Below are 12,083 nucleotides of genomic sequence, written 5' to 3'. Positions count from 1 at the left end.
CCATACTTGGCACGAATGCTGGAAGTCGTCACAGAACACTATTTTCAATGTTAATAATATGAGAACTATATCAAAATCTGAACCGGTATGGCCCATTTGCAATACCCAACGACTCACATCAATAAGAAGTATATGTTTCAATTTTCGAGCGACTAGCTTTTCGCGTTCAATCGCTATCTCGATTTTCACAGATGGACGAACATGACTAGATCGACTTATAACATATATGCTATATATATACGTTAGGAGGCCGCCGTTGCGGAGAGGTTAGTATGTCCACCTTTGACGCTGAATGCGAAGGTTCGAATCCTGGCGAGAACATCCTAATGCTGGCGGCATTTGTAAGGTACTATGTCATGCATAGAAGCTATGTAAAAACTTCTACATAAGGAGATGTCGCACTGCAGCATGCTGTTCAGGCTCGGCTATAAAAAGGAGCTCCCTTATCGTTGAACATTTACTTGAATCGGACAGAACTCATTGATATGTGAGAATTTTGCCCCAGCTCCTCAATTCACAGACAAATTTCCAAACTTAAGTCCGTCATCATCGTTTAATAAAATGATAGTTGAACAAGAAAGAACGTATTGAATTCGGCCGGGCCAAATCTTGGGAACCCGACACCATATATTATACTTAAAATTAACACAAAATAATTTACTTGAAGAGCACATGTGTACTTTACGTACAAATTTTCTATTTGCGTTTTCTTTTTTGGTCTTAAAATCTTATTGAGATTCCATTGCAGGATATTGTCCGGCTTTAGAAAATTGATTAATGATTTCTATTAAAATAATATTTAAATTCAAATAAAAAACATTTAAAAGTCAGCAAAAAGTGTGTTGTTGCTGGAAGCATTTGGATGGTTTTCTTTATCGCGATTTCATTTTCAACCAAGAAAAATCATCAGAAGTAGATGTCAAATGGATCATGGTGCTTTGCAACCATTCCAACTTGAGTAAGTTGTAAAGCACACATCTGAATTTGAACTGGGCTCTTTAAGTCGACTTGTTTCATAAATCCAACTTATACAACACACAAACATCTTTTGCAAACCTCTTTTTGTTCTTCGCACGGCGATCGCCCAACGGTTGATTCTGCCAATGCTGTTTTTGTGTATAAGCAGAAGTGGCCAGCACATGCGACGTGCACAGCACATGCGCACATCACTTTAAGTCGATCTGGCCATGTCCGCCCGTCTGTCTGTCTGTCGAAAGCACGCTAACTTTCGAAGGAGTAAAGCTAGCCGCTTGAAATTTTGCACAAATAATTTTTATTAGTGTAGGTCGGTTGGGATTGTAAATGGGCCGAATCTGTCCTTGCTTTGATATAGCTGGCATAATAACCGATCTTGTGTCTTGACTTCTTGAGCCTCTAGAGGGCGCAAGTATGATTCAAATCGGTTCATAATCTGGTATAGCTGTCATATAAACCGATCTGGGATCTTGACTTCTTGAGCCAATAGAGAGCGCAATTCTCATCCGATTTGGCTGAAATTTTGAATGAGGTGTTATGACTTCCAATAACTGTATGGCGCAAACGGTACATAACCTGATAAAGCTGCCATATAAACCGATCTGGGGTTTTGAGCCCCTACAAGGGGCAATTCTTATCCGAATGAACTGAAATATTACACAATGACTTCATTTATGGTCCGAATCGTACTAAATATAACTTGATATAGCTCCAATAGCATAACAGTTCGTATTCAATATTTTTTGTTTGCCTAAAAAGAGATACCGCGCATAAAACTCGACAAATGCGATCCATGCTGGAGGGTATATATGCTATACCATTTGAATAGATAGCTTTAAATAATGGTCGAAAGCCGGTCAATATCCTGCAATGGAATCTCAATAAGTACACATTTTCTGATAAAATAAACCAAAAATTTAAGCTTCATGGGCTGTAAATGACTAATCGGGAGATCGATTTATATAATAGCTATATCAGATTGTAAGTCGTTTTGGACCGTACTTGTCACGAACGTTGGAAGATAATAGAACATTACGTGCAAAATTGCAGCCAAATCGGATAACAAAATTGTTGAAGTCATAACAGAACATAATGTGCAAACTATCAGCCCGATCCGTTAATAATTGCAGCTTCTAGGAGGTCAAGAAGTCAAGTCGAAGGACCACTTTATATCTGAATCGATATGGCCCATTTACAATTCCTAATGACCCACATCAATTAGAAGTATCAGTAGAAAATTCAAGCGGCAGGCTTTACGCGTCCGCCCGCTTTCGTGGTTTCCAACGACGGACAGACAGAGGGACGGACGGACAAATATGGATGGATCGACTTTGAATGTCAACACGATCAAGAATCAATATTTCGAGGAATGACTAGATTATTTCAACCATCCCATAGTAGTGAGCATAAATAATTATAAAAATACGACTTTAGGTTTGGGTTTTCAATTTTGTTTTGTCCATTTAGTATTTTGATAATCATTGTGTAAATTTTCCTTTTATTTCGTTGTAAATTGATAACCATCAATTAACAAACAACACTCAATTACATATTTTGGCGATGTATCATGATGTTATGTTGGCACTTAACCATCTCTAGGTGACCCTGTCGACCTTATAACTATCGAAGTCGCTGTATTTCATTAAAAAATGCCTACAGTCAGTGTCAATATAGCAAATAACAATATATTGCTATCTCTGGAACGAACACGCGGTCGCGTGTGTTGTTGACGGATCTGTTGCGGTTAAGGGGAAAGTTTCTCCGGCACTCTTAGAGATATACTTCAGGAAGCCCTACGTATGACGGCGAAATAAACAACCGCATGTGGTCTTGGTGCAAATCCGTCTAAGGCGGAAGTTTTTTTCAGCAGAAGATACAAATTACCCACAGTGGCATCTGTCTCCTTGGGGGAGATAATGTTCCATTTACTGAAAGCACAAAATACCTGGGTGTTTTGTTGGACTGTAAATTGAACTTCAAATCAAAAATTTTGGAAAGAGCTTAAAGTGTAACTCTTGCTTTACACACAATTATCAGAAGCCGGGAGTTTAAACCGCTTGCCATTCACTGGATATATACAACAGTTGTCAGACCTATAATATTTTATGGTGTTGTGGTCTTCTGTTCAATACTCAGCCGATTCCAAAAGAAGGCTTGTTTATGTTTCACTACCGCACGGAGGACAACACCGGCTGATGTACTGAATTTAATGCTGCACCTCATGCCTCTGAACATAGTAGCCAGACAAATTGCTGCGACCACTGATGTGAGGCAAAGAGAATTTTTCCTTTAGTCATGCGGCTACTACGGACACTGTGTTTTCCATGATAAAATGCCCAATGTTACAGGTAGTGTAGATTATACATTGTCTGAGCCGCTTTTTAATGGAAAGCACTGCAACACTATTCCTGATAAAACCGATTGGAACGACGATATTCCTGGTAATAGAAGTTACATTGACTTTTATACAGATGGTTCCAAACTAGACGACCAAGTGGGATTTGGAGTGTACTCTGAAAAACTAGGACTGGTGATATCACGAAAGTTACAGGACCACTGTAGTGCGTATCAATCGGATATCCTTGCTATTAAAGAAGTGGCATCAATATTTTATCAGGCAGCTATTAAATCTCTGTGTAACATATTTTTGAATTCAAAATCAGCCCTCGTCTGTCGCAAATCTCTCAACGAGATGGCTGAACATTTAAAAATTCACCTGTCCCGTGCCAAAGAGATATCCCAGGGAATGGTAAAGACAGACGAGACAGACGAGACTGTGGATAATGGCCTGAAAGGAAACGAATGGTAGATGGTCACAATGTGTGGGTAGTGAATAATTAGAAATTATGTGGCCCAATCTAAACTTAAAACGGGTCTACCGCTCTGCTGCCACTGGCTAGAGCAGACGTCTTAGTCACTGTATCCGTTATGAAAGGTCACTGTCTGTTCGTTAGACATACAGATATACTAAAGGTTGCTAGTGACGTCTTCTGCAGAAGTTGTGAGGACGTCGAAGAAGAGGAAACTATAGAACATATGTTGTGTGTGTGTTCCACACTGGCAGGTAGAAGGAGTTCCACTTTAAGTTCTCATTTCATTGAGGACTTGTCTGAATTAGCGCATGTGAACATTCGCATATTGTTAGGCTTTAAAAGGCCCAACCTAACCTAACCTTACGGTAGGAACTAGAAGCCACCTAACTTCTTCTATTCCTGTGGCATCAAACGTCTAAGGGTGTCGGATGACAGACTGTCACTTTAACCTAGTCTAACCTAACCACTGTCAAATGATATTTTTACCCGAACGGAGTACGTGAAATTTGCTATCTGACTAATAAGGCATATTTTGCTTATGGACGAAGCCATTTAGCCAGAATTGGTAGGACGATTATGACGACCATAAATTGGACGTAGCTCTCTTAACGCTGAGACCACTGATTTCGAATTTCGACTCGTTGTTGGCTCGTGTATCTTTTTTCATCACGAATTGGAAATACTTACTGTAGAGTAATGTCAAAAGAGCGGCAGAAAATATGGCATCGTTTGCTGTCCCTATCGGTCTACTTTTGTAGCGTCCCTGTTGAACAAACCCTTACAATTCACTGTTCATGTTGTTAAATCAGGTGTCGAAAAGCCTAACATAGGTCACTATGCCAAATTTCAGCGAAATAGGATAATAAGTGCGCCTTTTATGGGCCCAAGACCTTAGATCGGGAAATGGGTCTATATGGCAACTATGTCGAAATATAGGCCGATGGGGACCATGTTGAAGGTATTAATACAGCCTACTGTGCAAAATTTCAGAGTAATCGGGTAATAAATGCTCCTTTTATTGGCCCAAGACCTTAATTCGGGAGATTGGTATACATGACAACTATATCCAAATATAGATCTGAATCATATAGGGAACGGATGTCGGAATCCTTGTGCCAATTATAAGCGAAATCGGGTATAAATGCATCTTCTATGGGGCCAAATCTATAGTCCAGTCCAGTCACGTCTAATCCATATCCAAATAAAGCTCGATTTTGGCCAAACTCAGTACGAAAACATTGTACCGAATTTCAGCGAAATCGGACAATAAATGTGCCTTTAATGGACGTAAAACCTTAAATGGGAAGATCTGTCTATATGGGGGTTAAATCAAGATATAGTCCGATATAACCCATCTTCAAACTTAACCTCCCTATGGAAGAAAAGAATTTTTGCAAAATTTCAGCCAATTAACTTCATTTTTAAAGCCTGTAGCGTGATTTCAACAGACAGGCAGATGCACATGGCTAGAACGTCTTAGATTTTTAAGACGATCAAGAACATACATATATTTATTTATAGGGTCGGAAATCGATATTTTTATGTGTTGCGAACGGAATGACAAAATGAATATAACCTCATCCTTCGGTGGCGGGTATAAAAAATTTCTGTGCAAAATTTTGTTCGACCGCTATCATGATTTAGACAGACGGACGGAAGGATATGGACTCGGAATGTGGAGACAATCAGGAATATATACACTTTATGGAGTCGAAGATCAATACTTCGAGGTGCTACAAACGGAATGACTAGATTAATGTATGATGGTGGATATAATGAATGTGAACAACTGCTAATAATTAAAGAAATTGTATGTCGGCTGCAACCATATTTAGTGAATCTTGATAATAAGCATACAAAATTAGATTTCCAAAATAATTGACAGCAAAGAAAAAGTGAGGTCTCAATTTTGGAGGCTCCTTATACATAAGTCGCAGCTCTAACGAAATTGTGATTGCCACAAGGAATGCATTCGGTTTGCTTGATGTTGCATGGTGACATTATATGCATCGGAGATTATTTTCAATTTCATACAAGAAAATGCTTGCCTTTATCAACAGATTTATTTGATCTTACGTTGATAAATCCGTACTTTATCAGCAAAAAAGTGCAACAAATTTGTCAAACGTATGTATAGTTTTCTACCATCATGTCATTGCTGCCGAAAATTTCGCTACACTGCGTATCGGGCTTTAACAACAAATTGAGGGATAGTACCTTTTTAGCAACGAAAATTTCGATTTGAATGTGGTTACATATGTTTTTTTGTGTTACCTAGCCATGTCCGTTCGTCCGTCTATCTGTTGGAAGCAAGCTTACTTTTGAAGGAATAAAGCTACGCACATAAAATTTTGCACAAATACTTCATATTAGTGCAAGTCGTTTGGAATTGTAAATGGGCCGAATCGGTCCATGTTTTGACATAGCCGCCATATAAACCGATCTCCCGATTTGACTTCTTGAGCTTCTAGAGAGCGCAATTCTTATACGATTTGGCTGGCATTTTGCATGTTTTCCGGACTTTCAATAACTATGCCAAATATAGTCTAAATGGCTGCATAAACTGATACAGCTGCCATATAAACCGATCCCCCAATTTGACTTCCTGAGCCTCTGGAAGACACAATGATTACACGATTTGCCTGAAATTTTTGAGGTGGTATTTTTCTATGACTTCTAACAGCCATGACAAGTACTGTCCATATCGGTAATAGCTTGATATACTATTAAACTACTAAATTTCCCATTAACATTCCATTAGAAAAAAGGGGATACTTCTCTCATATCAATGAGTGCATTCCGATTAAAGTTTAAGCTCAATGATAAGGGGGCTGCTTTTTATGCCGAGTCCGAACGGCGTGCCGCATAGCGACACCACTTGGTAGAGAATTTTTAACATGGCAGGATACCTTTCATATGTAGCCAGAATTAGTAAGGGGATTAGTAAGGGATGTTCTCGCCGCGATTTGAACCCACGTTCGGCGTTATGGGTGGACATGCTAACCTCTGAGCCACGGTGGCCGCCAACTTGATATAGCTCTTACATATTTGAAAAAGGCATTCAAAGATCTTGTCATAAGATTTAAAGTCGAATTTAACGCGTTTTACTTGTTTTTATTATTCCTGTCATATCGTTGCTTTACATTTTCCTACTAGATTTCTAAATCAATATACCAATTTTGACGAAACATTAAATTATAAGGGTTTGACAATAATAAAGCATATCGTTTTTTCCTTATAATGTTTTAGTTTATACTTTATACCTCAAGTGCGACACTCACTGTATGATAATTCTTTGGTGTCGTGAGACTTTCTTGACATTTGCCAACACATTATCAATTTATGAACGAACATTCATGCGAATGATCGATTTTAATGTATTCTCTACTATAACGGCTTGTCAGTTTTTATTTGTGATGATAGTATTTGATGTATTCTTTTTAGTAATTAACGCGCCAAACAAGATTCTCAATTCAAGGTTGTATTAGATAATAAAGTGTAATGGTTCAGTGGTTTACGTTATAAACAAATAGCTGGTGGAACAGTTCGCTATCGAAAACAACAGTTATTTGTATATCCTCCACCATACCGAGTATGCAAACTTCGTTATTCCGTTTGTAACACATCGAAATATATTTTGCTCTGAAATTCTATAAAATATATATTTATGATCATCGTGTTTAAGTCATGTACCTGAAAGCACACTAACTTCCGAACGAGTAAAGTACTTTTTATCGATTTTTGGATCACGTGATATGACTTCAGAACCAGGAAGTTTAGTTATGTTATTACTTCCAACATCCATTTCAATTATTATTCAAAACAGTTCGAAATCTCATATAGTTCCTATATGAAATAATACTTTTTTATCACCATAAGTATATATTTTTCGTCCGATAATAATTTGCATAGGGGCTCAAGATCTGATTTCCAACATACATGCCTTGCATTTCTTTCGAACATCCGATGAATTTAACATACGCCATTCATCATGCTGGGTATATAAGATAAGGGCCTATGCAATTTGCGCATATATAGGTAGTAGTAGTTTTTTTTGTCGAAATGAAGTGTACTTTATATTCGACACGATTAATTGTTTTTCGTTCCATTCTTATGTTTATTTAAAAAATTTCATTCATTTATATTTCTAAGGCGTTTATTTTTTATTTTATGTCTACGGTTTGAATTTGAGAACGAAATGCAAATGCCTGTGCCCTGCCATATGCCTGTATGTTTTGCCTGAGTGTCTCCTAACAACAGTGGGGGCGGTGGGTGGCTTATGCTGGCAAAAAAAAATATTGTTTATTTCGATGGTTTTGCCATCTCATAGAGAACAATAAAGAACGATGGGTGGTGGTTACGGAGTGCGATGAGTAGGGCTTTTCAGAACGCTCTTTGGTTTGTTTTTTGGTACCCAATTCAGGGGTCTCTTTCTCTCACATACTCTCTTTGTCTCTCTCACTCGTTCTCTCCCGCCTTTTGGGTGTTTCTGGCATCAATGAGTAACGACGGCATCGCCTATCGTAAAATTTAACAACCATTAAACTGAAGCTTGCCAATTGGTTAGGATTTCAAATTAACGGAGGGCTGATTGACGGTTGACGTTATACTGACCAATTTTATTTTGAAGGAGGTTTTCGTAATAAAATCAATAATTATTTATACTGAACTAGACTAGCGGGTTCTATTAAGTACATTTTGTTGGTACACTTTTTGCTGACTTTTAAATGTTTTTTGCTATACTATTCTTTGAATAGAAAGCATCAAACAATGGTCTAAAGCCGGCTAATATCCTGCAATGGCATCTTAACGGTATAAACAATTTTAAAATGTCACTTCATTCGAGGAGTCCAACTTAGCGCAGAGGTTCGCATGTCCTCCTATGACGCTGAACGCCGGGGTTCGAATCCTGGCGAGAGCATAAGAAAAAATGTTCCGCGATGGTTATCCCCACCTAATGTTGGCGACATTTGTGAGTTACTATGCCATGTAAAAACTTCTCCCCAAGGTGTCACACTGCGGCACGCCGTTTGGACTCGACTATAAAAAAGAGGACCCTTATAATTGAGCTTGGACTTGAATAGGGAAGCTTTCCCTGAAGTTTTCCCTGTTTCGTAATGGAATGTTTATGGGTAAATTTGGATTTTCTACATCCGATGCCCGCGTGTATATCTATTTGTCTATAGTCAGGCTTTAAGGTTAGAGTGGCAGTTCATATTCTAAACAGTCTCGCTTAGACACAGTGGACTAACTGTGATACCACAATAACGACAACCAGGCCTCCACTGGGAATCGAACTTGTAATTTCGACTACCTATGCCGTCAGAGGCCTTAAAATTAGAATGCACCTAGTTTCAACCCAATATCCTCGACATATCCCTAATACAAATATTCATCGATTTGTGTTCTTTTGACCTAGAAAACAAATTTTCCATCCTAGAATTTCTTTGCAATACCCAAAATGAAAAGAGGTAGACACACTGAAAGATATACGAATCGACTCAGATTCACCCTATGATTCGATTTAGTTATGTCCGTTCGTCTGTCCATGTTTGTGTACAAAGTACAAATCGCAATTTACTTCCGATCATCTTCAAATTTGAGAGAGGCTTTTTTGTACTAGAGACAGAGTCTATTGAAACTGGAATAAATTTGTTCAGATTTGTAAATAGCTATCATATGATTCCACTTATAGAGCTTTTGCCAGCGCATTAATCAACCGATCTTCTCAAAATTTCGCAAAATGCCTTCTTCTATGACTTGAACTATGTATACGGTCGTTTTGGTCGAAATCGGTTTAGATTTCGTCTAATTTTTTAGTTATATTGCTGCAATAATGTGTTAATTTTTCTACCGATTCTCACAAAGATTGACACATATCATTCTCTTATGATTGTTGACATTTCTCTTCTCTCATGATTTCATTTGACATTTCTCTTTGAATTTGATCAAAATTGGTTCATATTACTTTCCTCGTACAGGGTATGTGTAGGGTAGTATATACATAGTTGATACGCTATTTGCCTTTCGTAACTTGTTTTTATCTGTCACTTTGGATTTTATTACGAGGGCTGAAATATAAGTTTCTGGCCTTATAATAAAAATGCTAATTTGTATTATCGAATATGGGTTTAATGTTTTTCAAAGTAATCTTCAACAAGATTTATATAATTTTGCACACGCTCAAACCAATTTTCGAAAGATCTTTTATCATTCCGATTGAGACACCTCCGAAACATGGCTATTGCACTCTTCAACAACATTTTCTGGCGATGAAAATCTTTGACCACGCATTTTTATTTTAATGTGCGGGTGCAAAAATAAGTTATTGGTGTCAATTAAATAAAAAGAAGTCATTGGGTTTAAATTCAAGGCTGTACGGCGGATGAACCGTCAATTCGACGTTTTGGCTGGTCAAAAGGTTGTTGGTTTCAACCGATGTGTGAGAGCTCGCATTGTCATGGTGAACAATGATTCGCCTTTTCTTGTCCGTTTTTCGAATTTCTCCCAAGACTTTAGGCAATCAAATTATGATACACCACTAAGAATTGACTTTCTACGTCGATCAAGCGAAACAGTAGCCACAAGACCAGATTTGCCGAAGAAAAAGGCAACCATTTTTTTCAAGGTGCTTCTTCCACGAACATCTTTGGTTGGATATCGCTCGACTTTGAAGATCCCCACGAACGATTGTTGTTTTGTTTCGAGCTAATATGCATAGATTCAGGATTCGCCACCTCTGACGATCTTATAAACGTATTTTGAAGCACCGCGATCGTATTTTTTTAACACTTCTTCATAATTATCGACACGAGTCTTTTTTTAAGCGATTGTCAAATTGTGCGGAATACAACGAGAACAAATTTTTTTACAAGATGTTCAGGCAATATGACGCCGAAAGTTGTGAAAAAAGATCGCAAAAACTGTTTATGAGTTTATTCAAATAAACTTTGGTTACGTATGCATAATAGTTTTGGGTCGCCAGAACTGAAATTATGTGCACAAAACTAAAAAGAATTTGAATATGTTATTTCATTTTGCAAAATTCGCAAATTCAGCACTACTATCCATTTTGTTTCGCACTATTATGCCTATTATTCCCCCCGTACTTATCACTATCTTTCATAACTTGTGTCGACATATTTTCATTTACTTTTCTGGGATTATATACAACTATTTGTGAGAACAATAAAATAAAGCATATGGCAAGCCTATTGCTAGAACTACCGGCAATTCAGCCAGTAAGTCAGTCACAATAGTGGTGGTAGAACTATTTTACGAGTTCAAATACACGCACACGACAATCAGAGCGAACCGAAACGAATGAAGTATTTGTTCTGCCGAGTCTAGTTCGGTGTTAAAACGCGTCTTGAAATCAGTAGCTACCTCATGACTTAACCGGACACCGTCGGATAGTCGTAACACAGTTTTCCAATCGGTTTTTCATGAAAACTATGGCGAAATAAACGAAAGCCCGTACTACTGGGTTGGTCAGTCGGTCTGCCGTTGTGTCATTCCTTTCCGTTGTGTTTTTTTGCTCCTTTGTTCAAAAGAATTGCCTATTTACTTTGTGTGATGTCAATATGAGAATATAAGCAGGAGCAAAATAGATAGAAATGAAGAAAAAAAAATCAACAACAAATGCTATGTTTTGGCTTTGAGATGATGCTTAACCAAACCCCAAACAAAAGTGTTCTGAAACATTGTGATTAGATTGATGGCAGAGTGAAATTTGTTTTTGTTAATTTAAATTTAATTTCACATATTTCGGAAGTGATTGTTGAAATAGCTACAAATTTAAATTGAACATCGTTACGTCGTTGCAATTGAGCCACCCCGCCCCGCTGCCAGAAGGTGGAAGCCAATCCAACGCTTCCACAAATGTTCAAATATTTCGATTTTCCTTTGGCAGTCAATTTCGCGTTACTTGTGAAAAGCGTTTGATATTGAAAATTAATCAAATCACAAAACAAAAACAAGTTAACCACAGCAAAAAGTGTTCATACATAAATAAATAAAAAATTGATTATTCATAATAATTAAACATAATAGTGCGACACCTCCTTGGTGGTTTTATTTGTGATGGATGTGTTTGGTGAAGATTCAGTTGCAAAATATTTTCCTACAGAGTGAATAAAAAACAAACATATTTTTCTCCCCGTGGTAGAAACCACCTATAAATGGTTCACACATTTTACGAGTTGTATTTTAAACTGAAGCTGCGTTGCAACTATTAGCAACCAATCTGGAACTATCCAAATCTGAATTAGTGTTAAAAAAAGTGATAGGTATTCC

The 12,083-nt window shown here is 37.7% G+C and overlaps 1 protein-coding gene across 6 annotated transcripts in view; it reads left to right on the top strand.

Moving 5' to 3' along the window:
• The window catches only part of LOC106096026 (calcium release-activated calcium channel protein 1), a 168,168-nt gene that overhangs the window by 125,637 nt on the left and 30,448 nt on the right, over positions 1-12,083 (top strand). Inside the window, exon 1 of one of the 6 annotated variants that reach the window (XM_013263537.2) lies at positions 11,126-11,274. The exons of 4 other annotated variants lie outside the window; for them this stretch is intronic. The gene's annotated coding sequence lies outside the window, so the exon portion shown is untranslated. Of the gene's footprint in view, positions 1-11,125; positions 11,279-12,083 lie in introns of those variants that run through there. One more of the 6 variants, XM_013263534.2, reaches the window with a different exon arrangement.

The sequence above is a fragment of the Stomoxys calcitrans genome, chromosome 5 (genome assembly GCF_963082655.1).
Source record: "Stomoxys calcitrans chromosome 5, idStoCalc2.1, whole genome shotgun sequence".
In the NCBI taxonomy this organism is placed as follows: domain Eukaryota; kingdom Metazoa; phylum Arthropoda; class Insecta; order Diptera; family Muscidae; genus Stomoxys; species Stomoxys calcitrans.
Note: the sequence above shows the minus strand (reverse complement) of the source record. Positions and strands in the feature narration are given on the sequence as shown.